This window comes from Lepidothrix coronata, unplaced genomic scaffold, assembly GCF_001604755.1.
Source record: "Lepidothrix coronata isolate B3197 unplaced genomic scaffold, Lepidothrix_coronata-1.0 Scaffold116, whole genome shotgun sequence".
NCBI classification, from domain to species: domain Eukaryota; kingdom Metazoa; phylum Chordata; class Aves; order Passeriformes; family Pipridae; genus Lepidothrix; species Lepidothrix coronata.
Window position 1 is genome coordinate 1,080,673 of NW_016690296.1, and position 27,803 is coordinate 1,108,475.

Consider the following 27,803-nt stretch of genomic DNA (forward strand, 5'->3'; position numbering starts at 1 on the left):
GTCCTGCTGTGGGTGTCCATGGCCTCAAAGCTGTCAAAGTTGTGAGCACGGCAGGTCCACTTGGCATCCACAGCTCCCATCCCAAATAGGTGTGCTTGAACACTTTCCAACCACTGTTAAGAGAGGGCCAGTGGAGACAGATTGTGCAGTATCTTCCATGATTGCAGTGACTGCTCTGGTAGCTGTGTGCTCCTCTGTTTGTTAATCCCCACTGTCCTCACTGTTGATTTAAATACCTTTATGTGGCATTTGCAGACTAATGGAGCACGGGGACCCAGAAGGAGCCTCTGAAAGGTTGTCTGATATGATCCACATAAATCAGAGCCCATTCATCCTTGCACACGATCCCCTGCCTGCGTAGACGTGGCTTCTGCAGCAAAAAATAGAGATAAGTAGCAAAAGCTGCTCAAGGAGAAGCCTCATTGTACGTGTTATGACAGTCGGGAGAGGGATTAATCCTGGCAGTGTTTCCTTGTATTTGTTAAGGCAGATGATACACAGTGACAATGGCAGCTGCTCCTTTCCACAGCGCTGCTGAGGAAACCTTACCTGCATGTTCCTTCAGAGGTGCATAATGCATCATTCCTAGCTCACAGGGGTGATCAAGCCCACAGGTGACAAACACTCCTGTGGCACCACACATAAACATAGCACCTTATTAGCTCACATTTTGAAGAGCCTTCTCTGGAGGAATGTAAAGGCTGTGAGTGTCATGGTCTGAGAGCAGCACAGACACATCCCCTTCCGTGTTCATGGATCAACAGCCTTTCCTGGAGTACGTAGCTAAGCCCTTTCTCTATGCTTTTGTTTTCATAATCTGCAGAGAAAGAGCAAGGCTTTTTTCCTGCCTCACTGAGTGTGTTGGTTTAGTGCCTGTGTGTAGCTTAGCTAAGGCAAAAGAGAGTTGGTACCACTCAGAACAGCACTCAAATCGTTGGGCTACTTGAGGAAAAAGTGTTTCTCAATCACTCCTTTTGAACCCACTGCATTTAACATAGAAGTGCTAAACATGAGTGGAATGAGTGGAAAGGAATAAAGAGCTTTGATTTGTCAATGCTGGTGATGAATGGTGGTGGTGATGGGAACTCTGGGCTAATTGTATGTATGCTGGGGATTTTTTTTTCCTTCCATTTTTTTTCCCCTTTCTTTCCTTCATCCCATAATTGAACAAGCTGCTAAAAGAACCTTAGGATTAAATATTGAACAAGATGATTCCTGAGTAACTGTTGCAGCTAATGCACCAGAGAGTTGTCCAAGTTTTTGCTACACTTGTGTGGTTTAGGGATAGGGATTTGGCCCTCCTGCCTGTAAACACACAGCTATGAGGAACAGTTGGAAGGATGGAGAGGCACTTTACCTGCACATCAAGCTGGTAACCCTTTCTGGATTGCACAGATCCCCCTGGGAGGAGCGTGTGAAGCTGTTTAGTTCTCCCTGCAGAGGGGATTCCCCAGGAACAGACAGTCCTACAGCATTCACTACCTAAAGCTGACTTGCCATCAACAAAAGCTAAGAGAGGAAAAGAAACACAGTAAGTGATCTAAAGAGACAGCCATGCTGTGATGGAAAAAGCCTTTAAAAGTAATTACATAAAAAGCATGAGCTGCTATGCAGAGTTAGGGTCCCTGAATGGAGTAATTAAAAAGGAGCATGCATTTTCTGTTAGAAATCTATCAGAAGTAAAACCAAAATGTAATCAGATTCAGCTTCTAGATGGAAACTTTTTTCACTTCACAGAACAACTAAAAGAAGGTGAATAACAAACACCAACAATTCTCATCGGTGTCATCAATATTGAAGTACTTCACTGAAGCAAAATGTTACGAAGGAAGTTGGGAATGGACATTTAAAGACTTAAAATTTACTAAATTTTCTCCCCAATTTGATTGTAAGTAACCATACCCTCATTTAGTGCAGCATGTGAAGTGTCTGAGCAGCCCAAGGAGCAGGACAGTGCTTCAAACACAGGCTGTGCTGCTTCAGCTACTGCCAAGGGAAGGCGTTGGGCTTGTCAGGGTAGTTTGTATGTAAATTGAGTGAGGTTATTTGTGTTTCAGTGTTACTTAGAAGTTAAACAGCCCTTTTAGAAGGAAATTTTAGTCAAATCAACACATGCATTGCACCCTCCTCCCAATGGGGAAGCAATTAAGAAAGCGAGCAGAGCATTCCCAAACAGCACTGCTTAACAAACAGGTCTGAAGTGTTTGCTTTTTTAAAATCTAATAATGGTACTGACTGGATGACTCTTTTGTCTTTGTATTTCACTCCCTCATGGTTTAAACATAGACAATAGTTTATGAATCTCCTGTTTTGTAACAGTTCATGAGAGTGTTGCTATTGTTATTTTTTTCATGTTGCATAGTGGGAAAAGAGGCAGAAGATAACTTATTTGCCTGCTCATATCTTACATATTCTCAAGAGCTCGATGAGAAATAAAAAGTTCCAGAAATACAAATGTAAAATTTTCTGAATAGCCAATCTGATTGCACCTCCAAGGTGAGGGCTGTTATAGGTTCAGAAGTGTTGGATTTTGTTAGTTCAGTTAGACTGTGTTCTGTCCGGATACTGAAATGCCCGGTTGAAATTCCGTGGCTTGTGTTGTACAGGAAGGCAGGAGAGCAGGTCTTAGCAGTTCCCTAAACTCTTGAGAGGCATTTTGAGGATCTTTCAGTCAGAGTGGGAATCAGGCTCCCAGAGGATGAGAAGCACACAAACAGTTGTCTTTTTTGATTTTTTTTTCTCAATGTGTAATTTAGCATCACGTGAAAGATCTGTTGCAGAGCATGAATCTTATTCTCCAGGGCAGCTGTGATTGTCTCTCTTCAGTTCTCTCTTCTACGCACTTTGGAACTCTTTTGTGTAAGAGGTGAGCTCTTGTAGCTGGGAAGTTAACTTCTACCCAGGGTTGATATTCCATTGAAACACTACCTATGACAAGAGAAGGAAGGGAGCTTGCACTATGCACAAAACCAAACTCCATAAATCTAATGAAACTTTAAAAAAGTGATGTCTGCCTTATTCTAAGATACGGTTTGAAAAATCACTGTGGAAGTCAAATGAGTCACACCTGGAATTTCAGTTGAGGTTTTCAGGGGAATCCTTATTTAATGTTTTCATATGCTGTGGAGTTGTCGTGTGGTAATAGGTGAATTTATCGTCATATTAGCTGTTGTGGTTGTTACACTAACCATTACTTCCCCATCACCCTTTCTCTCCAGTTCCAAAAAGAAATGCCATTATCTAATGCCCTTTTTTCTGCAACTAGGTTGGTGAAGTTCAATGCTGAGTTCTGCAGGATTGACTTGGAGATGCTTCCTTTTGACTTTGATGCCTGGTTACTTGGAGAGCCCAACAACAGCGTGGATTTAAGAATCTGCCTTGGTAAGTACCTTTGACTGTCACTGTTACTAAGATGCTCTAACTTGGATAATTTCATTTGTGTCCCTTTGTAAAAACAGGTTTGTTTTTCAGGCCTTTTGCCCCTTGAGACCTCAGTGATGTGAATGTGAGCAGTGCTCTGTGCATTTATGCATGCTCGTGTCCTGGAGCCTAGAAGCACAATTTCCCGTAAACATTTCCAAGTTTGGAACAAAAACAGGTTTTCACATTAAAAGCTCCTTTTTATGTTTGCAAGAAAGCTGTGTGTGAGCTGGATGTGCTCAGGCAAGTGCACTTCATTAGGTAATTCTGCTCTCAGCTGTGTGCTCATGAACCATTCCCCGTTTAACCTCAGAGAAGGATGTGCATGTGTGAAGTCAGTGAGCTCTTGCAGTCCTAAGAGTCATCCTTTTGGAAAGCATTAACAACTACAATAACAGAGATAATATTTTTAAAGCTGCTTCCTGAGGTTAACAGCTAAAGGCCATCTGAGATCCCTGCTCCATTTTCCTTCATATCATATTTAAAAGAGTGGTGTGGTATCCAGCCCCCTTGGAGAGATGTGTGCCAGCCACAATAACCACAGCTGTTAAGTTTGTCAGGGGACTTTTTGTCAGCAATGAAATTATCCAAATATTGGGAAAGGCATCATATGGGCACCCAGTACAGGTACTCAGTGTAGATAAGTTTGTAGTCATAACAGCACAATAATAAACCAATAGTAAAGTTGTTATTCCTCCTCCTCTCTTCCCCTCCCCACCCCTCAATAAAAAAAAAAACAAACCAGTCCTCAACTTTTCTTAAGTTTTCTGGTTTTTTCTTATTTTCAGTGATGGCCTGTGCCATGACTTGAGTTCAGCAAGAACTGCCTGCTTGTGCTACATGTCTTCAGGTAGGATTGACTGGCTCAGTTATCCTGCTTTATGTGGCTGCTTAAGAGAAGACTACAGCCAGTCTCATCTGCAAAATGAAGCTCAAATTCTGTATTTATTCTGGCCCTGTATTGGCTGCAGGTACGGCTTTGTTTGCAGCCTGGCACTTGGAAGTGCTGTTGCAGTTCCCTGGCTTCACATCATCAGTTCTAAGCTTTCATCCTGCCTGGAATAGAAATGTTATCATATCTAATGGGAACTATATTTTAGCAGTAAATAACAGAAAGGGAAGACATCCTGGGTATCCCTTCCACTGTTTTTCAGACTAGTATTCAGCACACTGAAGGCAGGGGTCATTGTGTGAGCTTCCCTCCAACTCCTGTGTTTAGGCAAGGTAGGCTGGGCTAATGGTTTAGAGCAAATAGCAGTAAGTTTCTAGACTAAAGGAGGAAAACAACAGGTAGTATGTGTGTCATTGGAAATTGTGTCACTGCTGGAGGGTGACCAGCCAGTCTGCTTTTATTTTTATATGCTGATAGTGCCGTAGACCAATTTACAATGCCAATGATTTGGCTTTTGTCTGTTTAAAAGATGGCTGCAGTCTAAAGAAGAACCAATTCCAGTGACCTTTTAAAACTGCAGGTTATCTTTAGCCTGCTGAAAATAAGTCCACTCTTTGAAAATGCAGAGTTATTGTCTTCACACAGAACACAAAACGTAAGAGCATAAAAAATCCAACCCCCTATTCATCATCTTATTCTGTGGGAGTTATTCTTGAGCATGCAAGACCCCACACATTATTCCTATGGGTGCTTACATCTGACAGTCTCTTTTGTAATATGTCTGGTTTTACAATTCTTCTCTTTTTAATAATGACCTGCTTTTATTCAGAAATAGTTGAGCTACAGCAGCCCCGTCTATTTTAGATAACAAAGACTGCTTTTTAAAGCTGAACAGTGTGAATGCTTTTTAAACCCCTCTTTTATAAAGAGAAATCTGATATTCTTAAAAACTTTAGGTTGTACATTTGCTATAACAAACCACTTGCAGCTGATGCGTTGGGGGGGTTCTTATTTTTTTTAATAAATTGTTTTCCAAATAAATAGCAGAATTCCCCATGGACACTAGGGTAGTGCTAAACATCTGGCTTGTCTCTGTAGACTGCACCATGTGGAACCCAAAATATCTGGTTCAGTGCTGTGCCTGTCTCCCAGCTATATTCAAAACATCAGCTTTTCTTGGAGAACATTTGGTAAAAGCTTCCTTCATTGCTTTAGGCCAATTCCCGTGTGGATATTACTCCTTCAGACCAATGTGAAATTATTCAGATTACAAAAAAGTGAAGTTGTCAACATTTGTTTGCAGAACAAAATGCTGCATTGCAATAACAAGTGTGGAACAAGGAAAATTCCAACAGCACGTAATACATTGTAGTTCTAATTTTCCCCCCACATTTCTAGCTTTAATAGAATATTCTCTGGTCTGGAAGACTAATTGTGTTTTTAATAAGAAAAAGTTTTTATGTTACTGAATTCAATGAACAGTTCTCTCCTACCTAAGCAGACAAATGCCTGTCATGTAAGTATGAAACACATCCTATATATAACTAAGATCTTGATTTCTGTCCACATTTCAACAGCTTTTTGTCAATATGATTTGGTAAAGAAAAGTGAGAGAGCAGAGTTTCTAATGATAAGGTGGAGCTATTGGAGGGGAGAGGGAAAGCCAATCAACTACCTTTTTTCTTACATTTGCAAGTTTTTTTGTTAATAATACAAGGTTAAAGCTTTTTCATGACCACATTCCTCAGACAATCTCCTTTGTGCCTTCAGGATGTTTTTGCCCTACTCCAGGGCTAGAGACCCTTCCGTGTACATCATTCCACCACCTACCAAAATCCAACTGGATGTGCTTCTGGGGTGGGGAGGGCTTCTGAAATCAGCTTTACCATTAATCAAAGACATGATGCTTTTTTTTTTGCTCTATCAGATTAATTGCATGAAAAGGCACATGCACTAAATTGCCCCTGACACTGACCTGGTTAACAAGTGCCAGGGATATCTCATTTCATCTGTGGTTAAAGGGAAGCTCATGTGTCATTTTATAGAAAACGTGGATTCTCTAAGTTATAAACCCAACAGCAAACATTATCTACAGCAACAGGACCTTTTCAAAACCTTCTGAGAGAGACTCACTGGATTACAAATTTTCTGCAGTTGCATCGTCTCTGGTTCAATCACACAGATTAATGTGATCCATTGCTCTTATCTGCACCGATTTTATTGCATTATATGTATGTCATGAACATGGTTTGTGGTTGAAAAGGGAATTGTACTGCCACAGTATGAGAGAGAAAAAGCATAATTAAGAGACAAGTCATGAACATCCTTTATTATGGTCTAACAGCCCTGCTAATAGTCTCGCTTTACATTTATGTGTAAAAGGTACTTCAAGAGGCAATGCCTTACGAAATAAATTTAATTTTGACATTAGGATGCTGTTATAACTTACATAGCCTGTAGATGACTTTAGATGGTTGTCTGCCATATAGCTCAACTTCGAGACACAGATAGAACCTTGACTGGAATCTTGACTAGGGTCTAACTTTTAGTACCTGGTCAAACAATATTTTTCCACTTAAAGAGCTTTTCACCTTTGTTTGCAGTGGGAGTATTATCATTATATATATGGAGACAAGAGGTTTTCACCCAGATTATACACGTGCAAAAAACCCATACATTAAGCTAGAACATCCACTTCCTGAAAATATGGCACAGGAGAAGGGAGAGGACTGGTGTAGGTGTGAACCTCACACCTGCATTTTGGAAAGGCACATTCTACCTGTCCTTCCATCCATCTGTTCATCACCCAAGGAATCCTGAGAGCTTTTTTGCTTTGCTTCCTGTGCCTATGGAAACAGAAAAACTAAAGGAAGATGAATGACTTCTGTGTGAAATTTCCTTCCAGGGAACTAACTGCAAATTGCAGTGGTTATTAATATGAGTGATTCAAGTCTAATCAGGGAAAAGTAAGTAAAAACATTTACTTTGCATCCTACAATCTATGTTGGGGCTGGAAAACAAGAACTCTTTTTCTTTTTTTGGCACTTGTTTTCATTTTCTTGACTTTGTTGTTCGTTTATAGAAAATAATGGAAAAAGGGAAGCCATCTCAGGAAGGAGAAAAACTCGCTTGTCACCTGGGATAAGGAGAATCAAAGGTGAGGTCCAGGGTGAAAAATGGGCAGAGAAAGGGCTCCCATGTTTGAGATAGGTGCATCTACAGGGTATATATGTGATGTGGGCTGTTGCTGTCTTAGGTTTTTAGCTGGGAGTTCCCCTTGTGGGTAGAGCTTTACTCCTGACCCCTCGTGGTGCTGGATGTTCAGTGTCAAATTGGCCAGTGTACTCCATTTCCTGTGCTAATATAGGTCTTTTCTTTGTTTAAATCATGCCTTATGCCAGTGGGAGAAATGGAATACACAAAGTCATCCATATTCCACATCCAAAATGATTTTGGGCAACCGGATTCAGTGCTTTCATTTAAGCAGCAATTTTATTTAACAGATGGAAAATAAAATGAGGAAAGTACAATTTCCAGTAAGATTCTGCTGAACTTTGAACAGGAATGAAAGGACAAATTGTGATATTCTTATTCTTGCCAGAAGTTATCTTGCTCCACACCATAAGATACTATTTAGTGCACGTGAAGCTTCGTGTTCTGATACAGCACTGATTGACTTGTTCAGTTTGAAAGTCAGATTGAGAAAACCTATGTACTGATCCTACCATGAAATACTTCATTACCTTGTAATAGGCAATATATTCACACTGTTGTTTTCTGTAGAATAGATATATATTTTAAACAGCATTCACCTTTAGCTTGTATTTTGCTAATTTTGTGTACTTCTATATTTTCTATACCTTTCTTATTGACTCACCAAGATTAGCAGTGCAGATATTCAGCAAGCTTCCCTTCCAACAGTGCTTTATATTTATTTAGGAGTTTTTACTTTGTAACCAGTCAGTCTGGGATTCTGATGAGCTGCGTCAAAGGCTCACCATGCCAGATCCTGTCTTTGTGACACTTTTGGAACTGGTGCACTCCAGAAATAATAGTGAGGAGTTAAAAATGCTCTCCAAGAAGGCTCTGTAACAGGCAGCTACCTAAAGAGACTGCAATCTTCATTAATACAAAAAGTAACAGCATTTATTAAATGTGAGAAAAACTAGAAGGTGACTATACTTTGTATTTGATGCAGATAATTATGTATATTATTTTGATAGAGCAGCTTTGACAAGCTCCTCAGATGGTTTAAACAGAATCGTTACATGCACATCTGACTCTGTTACTGTTAAGAGGCTCAGTTGATTTATTAGTGCAGTATTGCCTTACACTTGGTTTATTCTTTGGACATGTTTCCGGAGGGTTTAGTTTCACAGTCTCTTGGGCATGGCATTTTGTTGACTAGCCATCATCTAAACTTGGCCAAGAGCAATCAGATGAGCTTTCCGCCCAAGCTCTGTAAGCTACATCTGTTCTCAATAATTGACAACACAGTAATCCTCCCCCAAAACTCCTCCTTGGGGCATGTTGTATCCTCACTTGCCCTGCAAATTCATCAGTTGCTTGGCTCTGCAGATCAGTCACCTGCCTTGTGCACTATTTCAGCTAAACTTCCAATGCTGTGGACGAGGAAATGTGGTTGGAGAGGAAGAGGTGGCATCACGAGCAACAGGAAAACAAGGCTGTGAATATCAGGGAGCATTTGGCAGTACCAAGAGGGTGCAGCTCAGATGACACAGGCCCATAGCAGTTGCCCTGTTTTTCCCATTGAAGTGGAAGCATTTGGATTTCAGCTGGTCACATTTTCTGTACAGTGTTTGCACCATCATGGAGTTCACGCCCCTCAAGAGGGCTTTAGGTGAAACTGGAGAGATTCAGTCATATTTTCTGGTTTTACTACCATGAGACTTAACCTAAGGAAGAGAAAAGGAAGTGGGTCACAGGGGAGCAGAAAAGGCCGTGACTCTTGCTGAAAACTGCTCAGCAATAATGAAAACATCCCCAAATTATCAGCACTGTTTTCAGCACAATTCCAAAACACAGCCCCATGGCAGCTACTGGGAAGGAAATGAAGGACCCCAGCCCAAAGCAGCACACTGAGGTGTTTGCATTGTCTCTTTCTACTTTTAATAATGGCTTTTTATGTGACAGTGTGATGGCTGAAAAGCAACCTGATGCAGCGGCTACATAAATTTGGAAAACTCTTCTTGAAATCTCTGGTATAACCCGTGTACTATAGTGTGTCCAAATGGATTTAGTGTATCATAACGCTCCTAGAAAAACAAAGGGACAAAGAAGATGGGATTGCTAAGGGAGACATTAGATTTCATTTCACACTGGTAATAGTTTAGAGACGTGTGCTGAGCAAAATGTGATTCAATTCTGCGGCACTTTTCTTTTTTATTGCTGCTAAGTGATTTCAATATCCAGTCTAAAGTGATATTGAGAGTGTTCGATAGAACGGGGATGAAATCAGGGAGCGCTGGAGGCTCAGAGGAGGCCACAAATCTCAGGTTGACTCGACGAAGCCTTTCGGAGCCATCCCCACCTGACCTTAACCCATCTTATTTAACCTGGAGGCTGCTGGTAAGTACCTTGCAATGTAAGATATGGTCTGGTGTTAAAGGGAACTATGTGGCTAGATTGAATTTTGGACATCAATTGATGCTACGTAGTTATGGCTTTGGCCGTGAACTTACCGCTTTCAGAAACATTTATGGCTAAAAGTTTATTGCCCAGCTGTTGCTGCCTGATAGACATATCATAACTAGGAAATGGTTTAAACCCTGTAACCTTTCAATTTATGGCAGTTGAAAGCAGATGGAGATTGCTACACAAACAGGGAGGAATACCTGTAGTCGATGGTCACAAACATGGTACTTGGGGGCTGCTTCTCAAAGCTAAGGAGCTCCTTTCAGCTTCTGATAAACACGCAGCTAGAAAAGGTGAGTGTTGTTATTTGTTCTACATCTTTTGCATTATTGATGATTGGAGTAATTTCTCAGTTTCTTGAATTTTAACTCAGCTGTTAAAAATGTGCTTTGTGTACAGCAGTGTACAGTGTAGGATACTAAATCAGATGATAATGGTAGGAGCCTGAGGGGCACAGGAGGAACCATCGAGAATCCGTATTTTGGCTTCTGCAGGTTTTGGGCATAGAACTGAGGAAGTGTGAAATGAGGGCAATGCAGAAAAATACATCAGAGAAAGGCAGTTGCTCAGTAGGTGCCCACATTAGTGAGAGTTTCACAAATCTTTTTGTTTTCAATGCAACAGGGTTACACAGAAAAACAAGTTTATTTTCTGCAAGAAAAGGCTCAGGAGCTACACTGTATTGTCCTCGCTATGCTTTTGGAATCCTTTATATTTCCAGGCATCATCTCATTTTCTCTAACAAAATACTGAGTTGCTGATAAAGTGCCATGAAATTTAAAAAACAAAACAAAAGCAACCAACCTTTGAAAGGATTTTAAATTCATGTCTTGCAGTTAAACAACCTTGGCTTTTTTTCTGGAATGGCTCCTAACTTGTGTGTTAGCATGGAATATTTTGTTCAGTTTCTGTGGAGTTCTTTGAGAGCAAACTCTTACTTTTGGTCTTTAGCTGCATAATATTTTGGTTTAAAACTGGTAAGAGTAAATAACCCCCAAAGCCAGCCTTGGTTTGGTAAAACCTCCCTAGGGCTTTATTTAGTCCCTGTGCTGTGTTTCCATTTGAATGCGTAAATTGTGCTGTCACTTGACTTGATCTGCAAGGCCTTGCGAGAAGGCAAAGTGAGCTCTCAGCACTTCCTCCATTAAAAATGCCCTCAGCAGCACGGTGTAATTTTGGCTAGACAGCCACTTAGCTTTCAACAAGTTTGCTTTTAAGAACCTTGACTGAGGAGGCAGCTGTGCCCTCGTGTCTGTTCCTGGCGCTCCTGAAAGGCGTGTCAGGGGCTGGCAGGGGAGCAGGGCATTCCCACTTATCCTGCCTTCTCCACCAAACAGCTCCTGGGCACGGAGGAGCCGGAGCCATTTATACTGGTTTCCCACTAGGCCTTTATGTAACCTGACAGCTCTGGCAGCAGACATGGCTTCTGCACAGTCATCAATGATTGCTTCTAAAGCTTCATTAAAAGTGCAGAGCACACTGACAGTGCTGTGCTCAGATTTGAAGTGGCACGGTTTCATTTTTTCATATGTGAGCAGATACTCTGCTTTGTGCTGAGATACTTTGCATACAGCCTGTGCAATAATTTATTGGCTTCTATAGCATTCAGGGACCTTATTTTTTATGAAGCGGGATGCATTCGTAAAATGTGTGTTGCTAGTATTATTATTTTTAATTTTCTATTGGCAACTGAATTTTCTGCTGCAGAGAATAATGAAACGAGATGCATTTGCTGGATTCTAGTTTACTTTAAAAAAATCACAATGGCAATTTACATATGTTTCACCCTCACATCCAGATTTTCACTATTTACCATAACTGGATTAGATTCTAGTTATGTGCAGAACTGACTGGAAAATAAACTGGCATCCTGATTTGCATTCATTCTGCACCAGTGGTTCCCCTGTCAAATTTGTTCAGTGTGGCAGATTTGTCCAAGAGCTGGGTTTGTGTATTACCTGTTACTGCAGGCAAAAGCCTCAAGTATGTGTTGGCCCAAATCCCTGACGTGTATAAGGAATGACATGTTGCTACCCAGAGAATAGGAATACTGGAATTAAACTGCACTTAGTGCTCAGTGTAGAAGAGGGTTGGGGGGAAGGTTTGTGCCTGATAGCCACGAGCCCTTATTTACAGAGTGTGAAAATGGCTGCTGAATGCAGGGTGACCTCAGCCTGTGATTTCCAGGTGGCTTCCTTGTAACTATTCCTGCCCTCCAAGGCAGATAGGTCGGGTTTGGGGGATGCCAGCCACTTGTGTTTTGTGACTCCACTGCCACTTGACCAGGCAGCAAAAGAGTGGGGATGTTAAAATCTTCCCTTCCAATTGAAGGTGTGTGATTTCAGGGAACAAACATTTTAATTTATCTGTCTTTTCACGCTGTTTCCTCCTCATGGATTTTGTTTATAGGCGTAGCTTACTATGGACAACAGCACTCAGTGGAAGTTAAGAAACAGCCGCTGGTGTGTGCTTATAAAATATGCATTAATGCTCAATGTTCTATGCAAAGTAAAGATTGTCTTTCTGGACTTATTTTCCATCCTTATTTTCCAGGTTTCGTGCAAAACCTCTCCTCTCAGGCCTAATGCCAGGCTCCCATTCTGGGGTGCCTTTTATTCTTTGCTGACTCCCAGGCAGAACCCAGTTTTCCCCATGTGTTACAGAACATACTGTTTGGAGAACTTAATTCTTCAGGAGTTAAATATTTGTTTCACCAGCCCTTGTTCACCCTGATGTAGAGAAGTTTAACTCACCCTTTACTCTGCTCTTCACTGTTACCATCCGTGAGATGTCACAATCAACCCCCATGTTCTTATGGCCAACACTATTACCTCAGCAACAGATTGGTGTTGATATTATTGCAAATTATATTTATAATCATAATTATTCCTCTTTCTGTCTGATAGAGATAGTAAAGGACTCGAAGGTAGATTTAGTACATATGTTTCAGCTTGAGCTGGGTAGATTTGTGAAAAGCCAGAACTAATAAAATAGGATATAAAGCTGTGCTAACACAAATATCAAGTTTTTGAGAAGTAAGCTAAATATAAAAGTGACCTGATCTGGGCTGAAGGGGGAGATACAGGAGGTTTTGCTTCCATGCAGATTTATACAAAAGATAACTCAGCAGTCAAAATAGTAGCAGCAGAGAAGAGAGGTAGATGTTTAAATGGGATTTGAGTGTCCCTGGTGGCTTCAGAGGAAAGTGAAGCACTTCACTCGTGTTTCAAAATATAAATAAACTTGCTGAGTGTATCACTCCTCCAACTGCTCATTCTAAAGGCTGCAAGAGGCACGTGGGTGCTGTGCATCACATCTGCTGGCTCGAGCAACAGGGGGGCTGACGCGTCCGTCTGTCCCTCTATCTGCCAAACAGGGTTTCTCACAGGCTCTGTAGTGCATTTTGGAGGGCTGGGGCCTGTGGAAATTTATAAGTGCTTGAGGATAATAGTGCAACTAGTGCCATGAGGTGTGCACAGCTCTGTGCTGTGATTCCCAGGGAAGCCTTCAGTGGATTTACTAGAAATTCTCTTTACTTTTGTATTATTCTCTCACTAGAGGTGCTTGGTAAGTGACATGGAGATCAAGATAAGAAAAAAAAGCATGAGAAGTTCCCAGTATTTACCTCACAAAGTTTGTGATGGGAAAGCAAGATAGTATTGAGCTATTGCCCTCTAAGGAAAAGGGTTAAAAGCAGGAAATTTATGAAGTAAACATTAGAAAATGTTTAGAAGGCAGATGTGCAAAGAGGCTGTTTGGCATGACACAGCACTCTGCTCCATGAATTAACACTCAGGTCTTTCTGACTATCCCACACTGCCAGTCCAGCACCCTTACTCCTTTCCCCAGTGAAGAGCTTCCAAGACCTCACACCAAGGCCACAGCTCTGCCATGTGTCTGTGGGCAGTAACATGCATCACTAGATTGGTTTGTGCTCTTGTCACATTCCTCAAGAAAGTTATGGCTTTGGTACACTCAGTTATAGATTTAGTATAAACCTGCTTGTATCATCCCCTCAGGCTGCTCTGAGAGACAGGACACAACTCAGGGCTGATGCCAAATAATTATTGATCTCCGTCTCTACAGAGCTTTCACAGGCACCAGGGACACAGGGACACTCATTAAACTCTAGAGGATGCCCAGGTTTTCACCTGTTCAGATGCACCTATCTTGTTGAGGGGTTGAAAGTTATTTAAATTAGTCATTCAGAAAGATCTTTCATCAAGAGGCAAAATAGATCTAAATTTACTTTAAAAGTCAGCTTGTTATGTTTCAATTACTAGGAGCTGCAAATTGTTTGCCTACAGCCCCTGAGCAGTTGCACATCTTTTTAACATGCTGTTTAATTATCATTTGTATAGGAGCTCCTGGCCAGCTCCATGCAGATACAAAAATGGTATTAATTGTGTAGGTAGTGCATAGGCAGAGTATGATATAATTAGCAATATGAACATGCTATATTCATAAACATCCAGAAGACTCAGGTGCTGAACAAATTAGTAAAAGGTAAAAAAGCCAACCTGATAAATGGTATGGTAATGATGTTTTGATATTATCTCATGGCCAAGTGACCGCTTTAAGAGAACCTGAAGATCTCCTGAGTTCCTAATTGACAGTGACAGATTGGTACTAATTAGATAATCATGATACCAGCGGAAAATGAATTGATGGGGACACACAAAACCGGTGACATGCAAAAGGGCACCAGGAGGGGCTTCCTTAAGCAGGAGGATGCTTCAGTGAGTTGAAAAAATACCTCTTATTGTTCTCATTTCTGCTCGCTGGCTTTTGGTTTTGTGGCTTTTTTAAGTATATGGTAATTCTTTTATCCTTTTTATGTTTTATTTAATCTCACGGTATCAGTGTTCCAGCTGGTTTAAACAGAGAACATTCCTGTGACCTCTGTCAGAGAGAAAGTGTTTTAAATTTTCTAAACTTTTCCTATTATAAAATCTCCTTTTAAATACCTGACATATGCAGATAACCTGTACTCAGATTAGTCTGGTATCAGGGCTTTTTGTTGCTACTGCTTTTATGCAATAAGCTGTGCACAAGCAAAATTTTACTTAGTCATGAAGATCCTCTTAATGTTTCCAGCATAGCAGAATATTGCAAAGAAATAAAACTTTAAAATTACTCATTTCACTAGACTGTGCCTTCACTTGAGGCCAGCTGCTAGAATATAACCTTCCTGGGCCTGTGCCATTGCCAAGAGGTAACTGGTGTATGAATGTACCAAATAAAAGCTGTTGCAAAGGTGTTCTCATGGTCTGGAAGTCCAGTCTTAATTTTCTCTGGGTGCAGCACAATTTCATATTTCTTTAATTATGTTTCGGTCACATGTATAAAACCAGTCCTTCAGAGCTGAAATGACTGCTGCTTTTGATTCATCACGTAGGGGCACATTTTAATTCTCCAAGAAGGTTAATAGCTTCATGCATTCATTGTTTAAGTAATTCCTTAAATCCTCAATGCTTACATGAGCAACTTTACTGGCTTATACTTTCTTTTATTGAAATATATTACAGGAAATACCTTAGAGCCTACTTCATTAAGTTTCCTTGTAAAATGCTGTATTCTTTCTCAGAAAGAAAGAATACTAATCTGTAATACTTGTTTTTAAAGGGAGACCTCAACTCTTTACTCAAAAAATTGCAATAAGTATATCTCAACCTCATTAAATACAGCAATAGGTGCTCCTGTTCTGATGCTGCTGAAGCCACTGAAAAAAGATTGCCCTTCCTCAAGGATCAGTGTAAGACCAGGACTAGAATAAAGTTAATTAAGAAAATGTTGATTCACCGGTATTTTCCCCTCAGGTTATGATAGTGTTACTCATTGCCTGGGTAAAACAAAAATCCCCATAATTTCCAAGAATTAGCTTTTTTTATTATTATTATTATTTTGAGTATACAAAGATGGAACTGCAGCATGATAGAGCTGAGATTCAAATGGGACTCCCTGGAGTGGCGTAGCTGCTTGTGAAAAGCTGTGTCATTTGAGGTGGGCCTGTGGGTTCCTAATGAATACAATTGCTTTCCTTGGTGGTGCTTGGGTTTGATTCTCTTGCTGCAGCTGGTTTAGTAAAATTCATTCACTGATGATGCTGGGCAATCTACCTCAGTGAAAATGTATTGATTTCCTGTAAAGTCCGTTTTTGGAAATGTTCTTACACTGTGTTTTTACATATGTTTGCTCATAATTTAATTGCTGTACCTTTAAGCTACCACTCGTGCTGACATAGCTTAAAGAGCCATACAAATCTGCAGAAAGGTTCTTTTGCAGACAATTGGCATAAAGAAGGAATTAAGGCTTTTTAAAAGCTAAATTCTTGAAGATTTGTGTCAGCTTGTTGCCTACACACTGTTGACACTTTATCTAAACTAAGTGTTGACTTCATGTTTAAGGGTTTATGCCACTAAATTATTAGGCTCAGTAGGTCAAATGGTGCATATTCAGGAGTTTTAAAGACATTTTCACAGCTGAAAAAAACACACAAGAAAGAGAAGCTTAATGTCTGTTTTTAAACTATTAAACCTGTAGAAATTCCTGAAGCATAAAGTGGAAAGCATTGCTGCTTGCTGTGCTTGGTCTGCACCAAGGGAAACTGTGTGATAGAACATTTCCAATGAGGAAGGGAAGGAAAACAGTCTGAGCAGAGGAGAACACAGCAGTGATGGTTATTGCATGAAAGATGATTAAAGCAATTACTAATGCACTCTGTGCTTAATGGATATCTGACTGTGACTGTCTCCCATTGATTCTCCCAGACAGTGGCAGTCAGAAACACTGCCAAGCACCTCCTTTTTTTGTGCAATTTATTTCAATCTCATTATTTACTTCACTTTGTAAAATATGCTTCATATTTTACTGCTTAGAGAAAATGAAGAAGGCAATAAAAAGCTGGAGGTGAACAGCAGTGGTTTCCTCTGCTGAAGAAAGAGCTGTTGGAACTGGATATTGGACAAACCTCCTTAGCAATAAGGGCAGGTAGATCAATTTTTAAAAGGCTGGCAGTGAACACTCCATATTTCTAAATCTTGGAAGCTGGATCTGGATGCCTTAGCTGAATATATACTCTTCTGTAGCCTAAAACTTCTTGGATGTGATGTAAGAATCACTGCATGACACTTTCTGATCTCTATTATATGGAAGACCAAATCTGTTGATCGCACCGATCCCTTCAGGTCTTAAAATCTTCCAGCCTATTGCAAGGAAGATTGCTGCCATTTAACTGCTGTACTTGGGGTACAGGTCCTGAGAGCTTCACACACCTCTGCTGGTTTACCTTCAATTCCTGGAAGAAGTTGAGAATGATGTTTAGTTGCTTCCCAAATTTATGGGTTTCATTTAATTCATATTTTTTCATTAAAATTTCTAGCTCTGTAGTTTTTTTTATAATTATTTGCTGTAAGACTTTATTTCAGTTCTGTATCCTCTCACCTTACAGGATAGCAAACAAGGCCTGTGGACATTCATGCTCAACTCATTCCCAGGGATTAGGATTAAAACCACCCGAAGTTACTTTGTTTATTTGTATTTTTAATCCTCATTGGGTACTACCATTAATACTCAGGTTTGTTTATTTTCTTTGTGGGGTTTTTATTTGTTTATTTGTTTTCTAGTACCTTTAATACATCACACTTGAGCTATTGTTGAACCCCTTCACAGTTCATCAGTGCAGCACAGCTCCCTGCTGAATTGGGATGAGCTGGCTGAGTCAGCTGACAGAAGGAAGAGAGGAATCGAGTTTGACAGCAGCACAGACTTACTTTGGCTTAAGGTGAGAATGACCTAACATTTGTCATCTGTTGTTTATTCTCTTGGCCTCTGCTGCATGAGGAGATCTGGTTGTGGATGGCTCCATTGGAGCTTTTATTGTTAGTGCCGCTGTGTATTTATGGATTTGTTTGGCACTTTGTGGGGAAGGTGGAGAGGTTTATATAGTGATCCTTGGAGATGTTGTGTCTTCAGCGAGGAGAAGGTTTGCACAGGAGGAAGTGCCCGGGGAGTGCTCGCTCTCTGGGCTCAGCAAGGACTCTACTCATGGTCATGGGGCCAAATTCAGGTCTCAGGACAAACATCACTTTGCTGGTTTGCCAGTCATATAATGTGTACCAGGTCATTACAGGCCAGTGAACTACATATACAAGCACCTTGGTGGAACCTTTTTTTACAGGTATTTTGTGATAAACTGGTCAGCCTGCAATACCAAACTGACAAGGGGTTGGTTCAGACCATAAGGTAAGAGAGAAACTTCTCTTGAAGAAGCAGCAGGAATTTTTTTGGTTGAAAGTACAAAACAAGATAAATACCACGTTACCTTTAGGGTCAACTGCCTCTGTGGACCCCCGTCAGGAGTGTTTCTAACATTTATGCATCCTGCACAATTTAGGATCAGAGAGATTTTTTTTTTGCTTTTTTTTGTCCTTAATCTTGCTGTTCAAAATAAACTGTAGCAAAATGGGGCAGCACTTTGATTGCTGTAATCATACCTACCACACTTAAACGTTCTGAAGTGTTCTTCATCTCCTAATTTTCAGCTATCAGTAGCGTTTAGGACCCACTTTGCTTCCTCTTCAAATCACAGCTTCTGAGACAGAGCACCATGAGAGGTTGTCAGCAGCCTTTTCAACTCTGAACTCCTGCTTTTCAGTACCTCAGTGGTACTTTTTGTCTCTTCCTTTGGGGAAGAAGAGGACAGGAAACTCTTTTGGATCATGATGGCTCCTTGTTCTTTCCTGATTATGCTAAAATTTCAAGGATAACATTAAGAAAAACCTAGAAAATTACTGTGCTGATTCTTTTCTAGTTTAATGGGCACTAACTACTAATTGCCTTTGTAAAACCTAGCCTAAATTATTTTTTTCTCTCCTCCTTTATTTTATCCACAAATTTAATTAAACTGACCACAAAAGAACCCAGAAATATGAATACCAAAGATATTGGATTTGTTGACAGATATGAATGTGTTAATTAGCCTTCAATTCAGCCACATTAAGAAAATGAAGTCTTCAGTACACATCTCTGTTGGTTTTTATTAAAACTAAGGAGTTAGAAAACTAAAAAGCGTCAAAGAATAGATAATAAAGCTTTCAGCGTATTGAGACAATATTGGTAAATCTTAGTGATATGCTGTTTATAAAAAAAGGAAATATAATGCTAAAATTCTAATGAGAATCTGCTCTGTTGACTCCTTCTAGCTGTGGGAACAAAGCAATTTATACTCTTTTCTAGAGCTATTAAAATTGTTTCTTTTCTGTGGTATGCTTTTGCACTTATGGTTTTTTCAAGTTCTGCTCCTGTGGGTCTCCTTTCTCCTTGTTTCTTATTGGAGTGATGAGGATCATTTGAGTCAAACCCATTAACTTTCGCATGGTTTTCAATCAAGACCTTTGCAAAAATGCCCAGTTTCACAATGGCTTTAATGGAAAATATAGATTGCTTCATATTTGATTTAGACCTCACCCCTCTGCTTGTTTTCTGTTTTTTCCTCTCAGGCTATGCAGCTTTGCATGATTTTTCTCAGTCTTTTCCTGGTATAAGCATGTATGTTGGACAATTGCTCTGCTTCTAATTATTTTTGCACTGCACTGAAAGTCATTAATGTTATTTGTAGTGATGCGCTTGCAGTTGGTATCATGGAAATTAAAACATTCAGTGGGAAATCCCAGCTCTGCTGGAGTTAAGGAAAAATCCCCATTGAGTGAATATTTTTTCCTATCTGTCTAGGCATCCAGGTCTAAATATAATTAGACCCTGGTTTGTCTCCATCTCTTCTTTAATAGAGATATTTACAATCTTTAATAGAAATAGTAACTGTAGTTGTTATAGCTGATACATTACAAACTGTTAGTTTACTCTTTCCAGGGAAATTCTCCGACATAGGATTCTCTCCTGAGCCAGTCCAATTGAAGTGGAAGTGACAGCCCTGCCTAGTGATCTTATTTAAGGAATTGGAATGTCCTTTCTCACTGGTGTCAGAGCCAATTTCTGCCGAGGCAGTAAGAGCACCTACAGCCAGGAGAGTTTGATAGGCCCTGGCTTTCCTTAAAAGCATTTCTCAGGGTTGTTACTGTCTTTTACTATTGAGTGCATTCTGAAAATATACTTTTCTGGAGTATCCAGACACTGCAATATTTACCTAACTATTAAACTGAGAGTATACAATATATGAGCAAGTGACAGTGTGTTTTTGATGGATAAAGTGGGCTTTTACTGCAGAAGAGGTGATTGCTCTTAAAGGTGTTGTCACTGCCCGAAAGGAAGAATAAACAGAATAAACAGACAGGGAAGTGGCTCTATAGGTATGATTTTTCTTCTGAAGTGATTTTGTTGTTCTTTTGGGCTGCAGGTGGAAGAAAGTGTTCGCTCTTTCCAAGTGACCTAAAAGCATCTGGAAAAGTGAAGGTAATGGACTCCAGACAGAGTTTTTTTCAAAGGCTTATACTGAATATGACAAATATTTGTGATTGCATCACTCGGGCCTTATGAATAAATGAAAACTTTTTAATTTATGTGATAGTTTTGCTCTCAGAGCTCTATTTCCAAGGAACCCTAACACAGTAATGGGCAGGGCTGGTAATGGGAGTGATTCCTCTCACCCATTGTGAGTTTTTGGAATGTAGTATTTGTGTGTAATTTATAAAAGTATGGTTTTCACTCACTAAAGACGTGTCTTCCAGCTTCAACAGGTCTAATACACAACTAAACTTCTCAGCCTGCCTACAACCAAACAAACAGAGTTTGCTCATTGCGTAGATTCAAAACAAGGGGAACAGCAATTATTGTCTAAATATAAAAGAATTAAAGAATTTAAAAAACAAAATAATAAAAAAGGAGAGAGAAAAAAAATCTAATATGGCCATGGGGTCCTTCTTAGTTTACAGATGGCTTCTTCCATAGACTCTTTTTGTGATGCTTTTCCTTCATTTTGACCTTCTAGATTTTGGCCCAAGAGCATCCTCAGTGCACAGTTGATAAAGTCATGCTCAGAGGAATGGTAGCCAGAGACAGCCTCAGTAGGAAAGCCCTTTTCCACTCACTTCCCAGTTTGTACTGGATGTCTTAAGAACATGATAGGGATTTCTTTTTTTTTTTTTTTCCCCAGTCATACCACATTTCAAAAAGGCCAGCTTGGTTTCTTGGGTTTTCATAAATGTGGGTTGTCGGGTTTGTTGCCTTTTTTCATTTCCCCGGTGAAAATCTGATGTCACAAATGCATTCAGAGCGTACACAAACCCTGAGAGAAAAGAGCAGATTTGTTTATTGAAAATCAGCACCGTGTTACTTTTTGTGGCAGGGAAAGTGTAAAGGCAGAAAATTATTCAAACCCCATGTGTCCTGACTGCAAAGTGAATTTGTAGGAATCCAGGGCATAATAAGCCAATCGACTCGCTAGACAGTATTTTTAGTCTTTTGCTGGTTTGTTTCATTATTTTCATTTAATCCCATTTCCAAGTCTCTCCAGCCTCTCAAAGTGAGCATATGGGCAGTATACAGATATCACAACTATGTCTTAATATCCAGCTGCTATTTGTGTGCAAATGGGGACTGGCTGCATGGCTGGCTGGAGTACCCTGAGCGAACCTGCGGCTTCCAGAGAAATATTGCAGAATAATTTTAGTCAATCGCCGTTTAATTGGGATAGTTGCTGATCCCTAACATAGATTGTTGAGAAGTCACGATAGCAGAGAGAAAGCAGATTGAATTAATGGAAGTATGGAAACTGTTTAGAGGGGAGGAAAGGGAGCTCACACTTTCTTCTCTGCCTTTACAGATAGAGGATTGGGGTCACAAAAACTCCGTGTGGGTTTAGCATCCTTGAAAACGCCAGGAATGGAGTAATTGGATGACTGGTACAGGCTGTGGATGCAGCTCTTTCATCACTGCCCCCAGTGAATGGAATTCTTTCCCTTCTACATTTAAATCTAATCCAGACCTTCAGATTTCGCTGTGGATGGTTTCACCTCTGAGCTGAGCAGCAGCCCGAGAGGTAAGGTTTGGATAATTGGAGCAAATCATTCAAAACCCTTTTCTGAGCAGTGCATTATGCATGCACCAGTTTTAAAAATGGACAATTATACAGACACATCTTTTAAAAAGTGCTTTTGTAGTGAGTAAAACAAAGTGATTTCTTCATGCTCCTGTGCAAAATGGGTGGCTACAAAGCATGTGCATAGATTTCTGGAGATAGAATACAAAGGGGATGATAATAATAACCTTTTTCTGTTGCCTGAGAGTCTGCACAAAGATTCCATCAGCATTTTGCACAGCATGATAAAAAATGTGTTAAATCCTCATCATCAATGGAGGTTCAAAGTGAAACAGAATCAAGCAGAATAAGGTGCCCATAAAGAAAAGAAATAGCTAAATGATATTAAGGAAGCCGAGATAACTGAAAAAATTAACAGCACAATAGCTTATAGAATCTGCTTCTGCTAACAAAAGGCAATCTTTAGTGCCCAGTATCTCCATTCAGTCTGAAAAAGAAAGGTAGTTACATTCTGGAATGAACAAAATAGGAAAGGCAAGATGCAGTCAGGGACTTATTCTCGACTCCAAGCTGCCTTGGGCATCATTCCACATTGAGGTGTTGGCAGAGAGAGGAAGTCTCTCTTTTTATTGAGAGGTGAGAGTTCAAGTATCTTAACTTCAAAATTTAAATTATCAATGTAAAATCATGCTTTTCCTGTTTTGTTCATCTGTTGCTTCTCCATGGGAATCATATTTCAGAGACTTTTTCCCATGTAAGACTCCTGCTTTGTATTTGTGGTTGAAACCAGATGAGACAAAAGTGTTTTGGGGGTTGCTTTTTGTTATTTTGCTGTTTACAGCTACATATTTGTCTTCAAAAGCAAAGGTCAGAGGGTTGTATTAATTAGAAATACTTCAAAAACTTGTATCTCAGAGCTCTTCAAGAGCCAGAATAATAAAGAACAGAATTGGAGAAAAGAAGGTTAAGGGAAGATGAGAAAAAATTTAATATACCTTTTTTAGACTTATTCTCTTATGTACAGAGAAGCTTTAAATCAAGCAAATTAAACCTTAACATGGTTCACCTTTGAGCACAGGGCATAAGGGAGAGACACCTCCTGAGGTCACTGCACTGCTGCAGCAGCCCAGTAAGAGCCAAAGTAATTTTGTTTAAATTCAAAACAGGTTCTGGCAACACATGCCCATCTGCCACCCCTCTGGCTGAGAGTCATGTCTGCAAAAGTAGTATAAAGATGTAACTCCTTGCTTCTTGTCTGATTTTTTTTTTTGCCCCTTCAGGTGCCTCTAAGAGCTTTTCATCTGCCTATATTAAGTTCTCCAACAACACGAGAAAACAGGTCATGAATGCAGGGGGACAGAGAGGCAGGTTAAAAGAAAGAGGGGAAAAGGCAGCAGTTTGTTGTTGGAGAATAGATGGAGATGGATGGAGGCTCTTGTGGAAGGGCCTGGGGAGGGAGGAGGATGTTACTCAGCTCAGGGTTGAAAGTCACTAATACTGGTTATTTTATCAATATAGTTAGTTAAATATTCTGATGGACCTTCAAATGTTTTTGACAGTTCTGCAGTGTTTGCATCTGCCATGAAAATAATCATGCATTCCTGGGAATTGGTAAATGTGCCAAAAAAAGAGGCAGTCTCCTTCATTTATCCTTGTTTTATGCTTATTGTAACTCATGTTACAACATGATGAATTAATTGTGTCTTACGGTGCTACAGGTTGACTGCATCAAATTGGATGAGTGTAAAATACCTCAGTGCAATAATTACCATATGCTTCCAAAAAGGCTTTTCTGCATATGACATGATGTATGTATGGCCATAAGTAAAGAAGAAAAAAGAATACTAACACGTGACTTTTTTAAGGAGAAAAACTTACATGGGAAGCAGAATAACAGTTCTGATGGTCAGGGAAAATATGGGACAAAAAATACAGAGTCAGAAGTCAGTGTTGGGAAGTGAGAGAGGCAGAGAGGATGTAGCAAAGGCCTTGCAGGTGTTGGCTAATGGATGTTGAAAATTGAACCGGGTGTTATCTCCCAGAAGAAAGAAGCAAGTGTAGGTGTAAATATGCAATTTTTGAACTTGAAGCAACTAGAGTTTTGAGTTAAAACTGAATAATATCGCTGCGGAACATTTAGCAGGAGTTGGCGTGCATACAAGTTCAGCCTTGCATGGACAGAAAAAGATAGAAAAAGAGGAATAAAGAAGACTGTCTTTTTTAAGCATTTGGGTTGCACTTTGTGGTGTTGGAGAATACAAATAAAGAAGGGATTTCAAGGAATCATTATGATTAAGTGAATGAAAATAGTATGGTAGGATTCTGATTTGCAGCTTAAATGATGTTAATACTGAAACAAGAAATATGAAACTGTGAAGGCAGGTGAGGTTGTTTGTAGGGTTTTTTTGTTTGGTTTAGAAAGGATACTTTTTTCCCACAGTTTGGGCTACAGATGGGTCTCATGGGATTTGCTTTCCAACATAAGGGAGATATTCAGGCTTTCAGATTTCATTACCACTTTCTTCATTATTGTGCCTAGAGGAGCTATAAATAACACATGGCTAATTTGTGAATATGGCACATTCCAGGGGATGTGTGTATTTTAATCAGGGCACCTTCTGACATTTGGTAATTGGTTTACAAATTTGTTATATAATTTCATGAGTATTAAGTTGCTAGGAGGAAAAAAAATCTAAATTTATGTGGTCTAAAATCTGCCCTCATTGGACCCCCGCAGCAGCTGGTGCTCCTGCTAGGTCTAACTGAGGACAGGTTTTGAGTCAACAAGTACATAAACTGGCACCATTTCTTTATTTCTTATAGTTTTAGTAAAGTAATTAGTAGCTACATTCTTCATTACATCTTTTTTTTTAATTAAAGCTTTTTTATATGTGTGTGCATATATCACTAAACTGCTTTTAAGATGCAGGTAAATTTTGTCTGGTGAGAAACCGGGTTTTGTGTTGGAAGGTGCATGTTTGTTATTGGGGTATTTTTTTTAGGCCTGTTTGTAGGAACAAGTGTCGCCAGTGTCCAAATTGTGAGCTTGGATGCTGCCAAAGTCAGTTCTAAGGCTGTTTTGTGTAATATTGTTCTCCTGCACCCAGGATATCCAGTCCCTGGAAATGGTCTGGCTTATGTCTGAAATAAGACATATGACATGGATTAATACGGAATATTATTGCCCATTTTTTGTATTATTGCAATCAAAAGTACAGACACACTGAAAAGTTATCTCATTTAAAATCTTAATTTTTGACTGTTAGTTTTCTCTTTTGCACAGAACAAGACATACACGACTGTGTTTCCAAACTTTCCTTACTTCTCTGGCTATACTTATTGCCACACAGCATTTAGTGTGTTAATTAACTGCTAACGAATGAATATTTCAGCTATAGACTACAGTGCTGTGCTTGTTCATTTATATTATTACTCATTCGATAAAGGCAATATGTGCCAAACAGCAGGATCCGGTGGGAACATCTGCTAGTGAGCAGGCCCAGGCAGGAGAGCAGCTCACAGGAAGAAATCCATTCCAGTAATTTACTGAATTTTAATTTTACTTACTCATTTTAGGGAAGGCTGTGGGTCATTCAACCATTTTGTGACAGGCCGTGGGGTTGGTTACTGCCATTTTGGGTAAGGGCATGGGCAGGGGGAGGGGGTCTGTCCGCCATTTTGGGTAAGGGTGTGGGGTCAGTCCACCATTTTGTGACAGGCCATGGGTCACTCCGCCATTTTGTGACAGCCCATGAGCCCAGTCCACCATTTTGTGTCAGGCCACAAGTCAGTCACCGCCATTTTGAGACAGGTCATGGGGGCAGTCCGCCATTTTGTGATAAGCCATGGGACAGTCTGCCATTTTGGGGCAGTCAGTGAGGTCAGTCCACCATTTTGTGACAGGCCATGGAGTCACTCCCCCATTTTGTGACAGCCTGTGGGGTCGGCTGCTGCCCTTCCAGTGTGGACCAAAGGCTGACTAAAGCTCAAGGGGATGGGGTGGAGCAGTGGCCATCCCATCTACACAAAGTTTGCCCAGTTCCCCTCTACTTCCCACCTCATTGTTTTGAGCCAGTCAAGCATTCCTCCAATCTCCTACAGTCGTGGTGCAGGAAGCCACTCACAGATAGATAATTTAAACATCTGGACTGGCAGGGAACTCCACTCGTTCTGTCTCCCTGTGTCCCACTCCTTTAGGGCAGAACTGATTTAAAGCATAGCTACAAAACATATTGAGGTGTCTCATAAGAGTTAGAACATCCCAGAAATGCTTCTCTGGCTTCCTTTGGCACTGAACCCATGTTTTTGCTTCCAGAGTAATCTAAAACATTATTTACAAGTGTGTTGTACTACAGCCCCCTTAAGTCTTTGGACTTGAATCCTGGCTCGTTAGCAGCAAATAATGTGGCCTAGAAACTGAAACAAGGTTCACAAGCTCTTGGAAGCTGCGTAGGAATACGCAGGCATCAGGGACTTGTACCCTCCATGTCGTGAGCTGTGGGTAACTAATAAGATCAGAGAGTTGAGGGGGAAAAGAAGATCAGCCCTGAACTGGAATTCTGAGGACTTCTATGCTTGTATTACATTTTTCAAGTTCTTCTACACATAACCAATGCAATATTAGCATTTTTAGATGGATGATAAGTAAAAAAAGTAGTGTAAGAGTCCACTAAAAGCCTTTGTGATTTCTTCTCCCTAATTTTACTCCATTTTTGTTGCAGCAAGGATCCCATCAGCCCAAGCCGCAGCACCGGGTATGAAGGTGAAATTTGTCTGGCCAGCCGAGTGTCCCTGCTGTCCATGCACAGCTGCAGACAGGGCACTTGCTGCCCCATGTGCCAAGGAGCACAGCCGCCTGTGGCATGTTTTAACATTAAAAATGCCAAGCACCTGCGACAGGTTTTGGCATCTGTCACTGCAGCGTGAATTGAAGCAGCTTGGGCTATACGAGGCTGGCTCAGACCAGGCAAGGTACCAAAAGTTTTGCCTTTCTGTTACAGAGCTTCACCTCTGCTGGTGTATGGAAAACCCTCTGAGGCTCCAGGTGCTGTGGAGCTTGTATTTGCCTTCTGCAAAATGCTTCTGGAATTTTAGGATGATTTACATCAATGTATCCCTCTGCCACTGCGCCAGGAGTGATGAGGGTGCCTGAAACACTCTGCAGGGATAAGGACACAGGAGAACTACACTCAGAAACCAGGAGGAGAGGAAGGTGAGTGACTGCAATACCATGCCATGTTGCCCAAGAAAAGTCACAATTACTTTCATGGTGTTTGGTGGAGATTCTTGTATGTGGCTGGAGCCTGAGGCTTGAAAACAATTAGGAAAGGGGTATTTCTGCAGAGTCTGATGGATAACAGCTCCTGCACTCCTGCTGAGCCAAAGTCCTGGCTTCTCCTGTTGAATTCTGGAGCCAGCCCCTACTCCCTTGGACTCGAGTGTGGTACAGCCTTGCCAGCAGCCCTGGTGGTGCTCTTTGTCAGGGATCTGGATGGGTTTTTCCTTATTTTTTAAATTTTTTTTTTTTGGTGCATCACAAGACTGCTTAAACAAATTACTTTTGAGGATTATAATCTTCCTTACAAGAATTACTTCTCTGTAGTGTATGTTAGACAACTCATTTAAGAAACCGTAGTAATTTCTTACTTGTAAGAAGCAGTGTGTCCTCTCTTTGTTAGCTGTGGTATTTATCAGCTTGAGTTTCATACAGACTCCCTTCCTTTAGTCTGGGTTTTTCTTGAGAAAAAGCCAATATTGATAATAGTGTTTTAGAAATAGGTTTTGTCAGTTTGTGGGATCTTTGAGGTTGTCCAGGCAGTCACTGGTGGGTTGTACTGGGCT

At 40.4% G+C, this 27,803-nt stretch overlaps 2 long non-coding RNA genes across 3 annotated transcripts; one reads left to right on the plus strand and one right to left on the minus strand.

Moving 5' to 3' along the window:
• The first annotated feature begins 368 nt into the window (after nucleotides 1-368).
• Nucleotides 369-27,164, plus strand: LOC108502314. Its single transcript, XR_001876449.1, has 13 exons — nucleotides 369-1,888; nucleotides 3,266-3,381; nucleotides 3,472-3,598; nucleotides 4,209-4,270; nucleotides 6,916-7,278; nucleotides 7,395-7,469; nucleotides 8,921-9,901; nucleotides 10,126-10,260; nucleotides 17,418-17,543; nucleotides 17,639-17,750; nucleotides 20,322-20,377; nucleotides 21,747-21,962; nucleotides 26,963-27,164. It is a non-coding gene; the product is annotated as an uncharacterized LOC108502314 (long non-coding RNA).
• On the minus strand, nucleotides 14,927-25,841 carry LOC108502317. 2 transcript variants are annotated; one of them, XR_001876454.1, is made up of 4 exons: nucleotides 25,530-25,841; nucleotides 20,635-20,692; nucleotides 18,467-18,650; nucleotides 14,927-17,264 (listed from the first exon to the last, which is right to left on the minus strand). It is a non-coding gene; the product is annotated as an uncharacterized LOC108502317 (long non-coding RNA). The 2 variants fall into 2 exon arrangements; XR_001876453.1 differs by having other exon boundaries at nucleotides 18,467-18,717.
• Nucleotides 27,165-27,803: the final 639 nt, after the last annotated feature.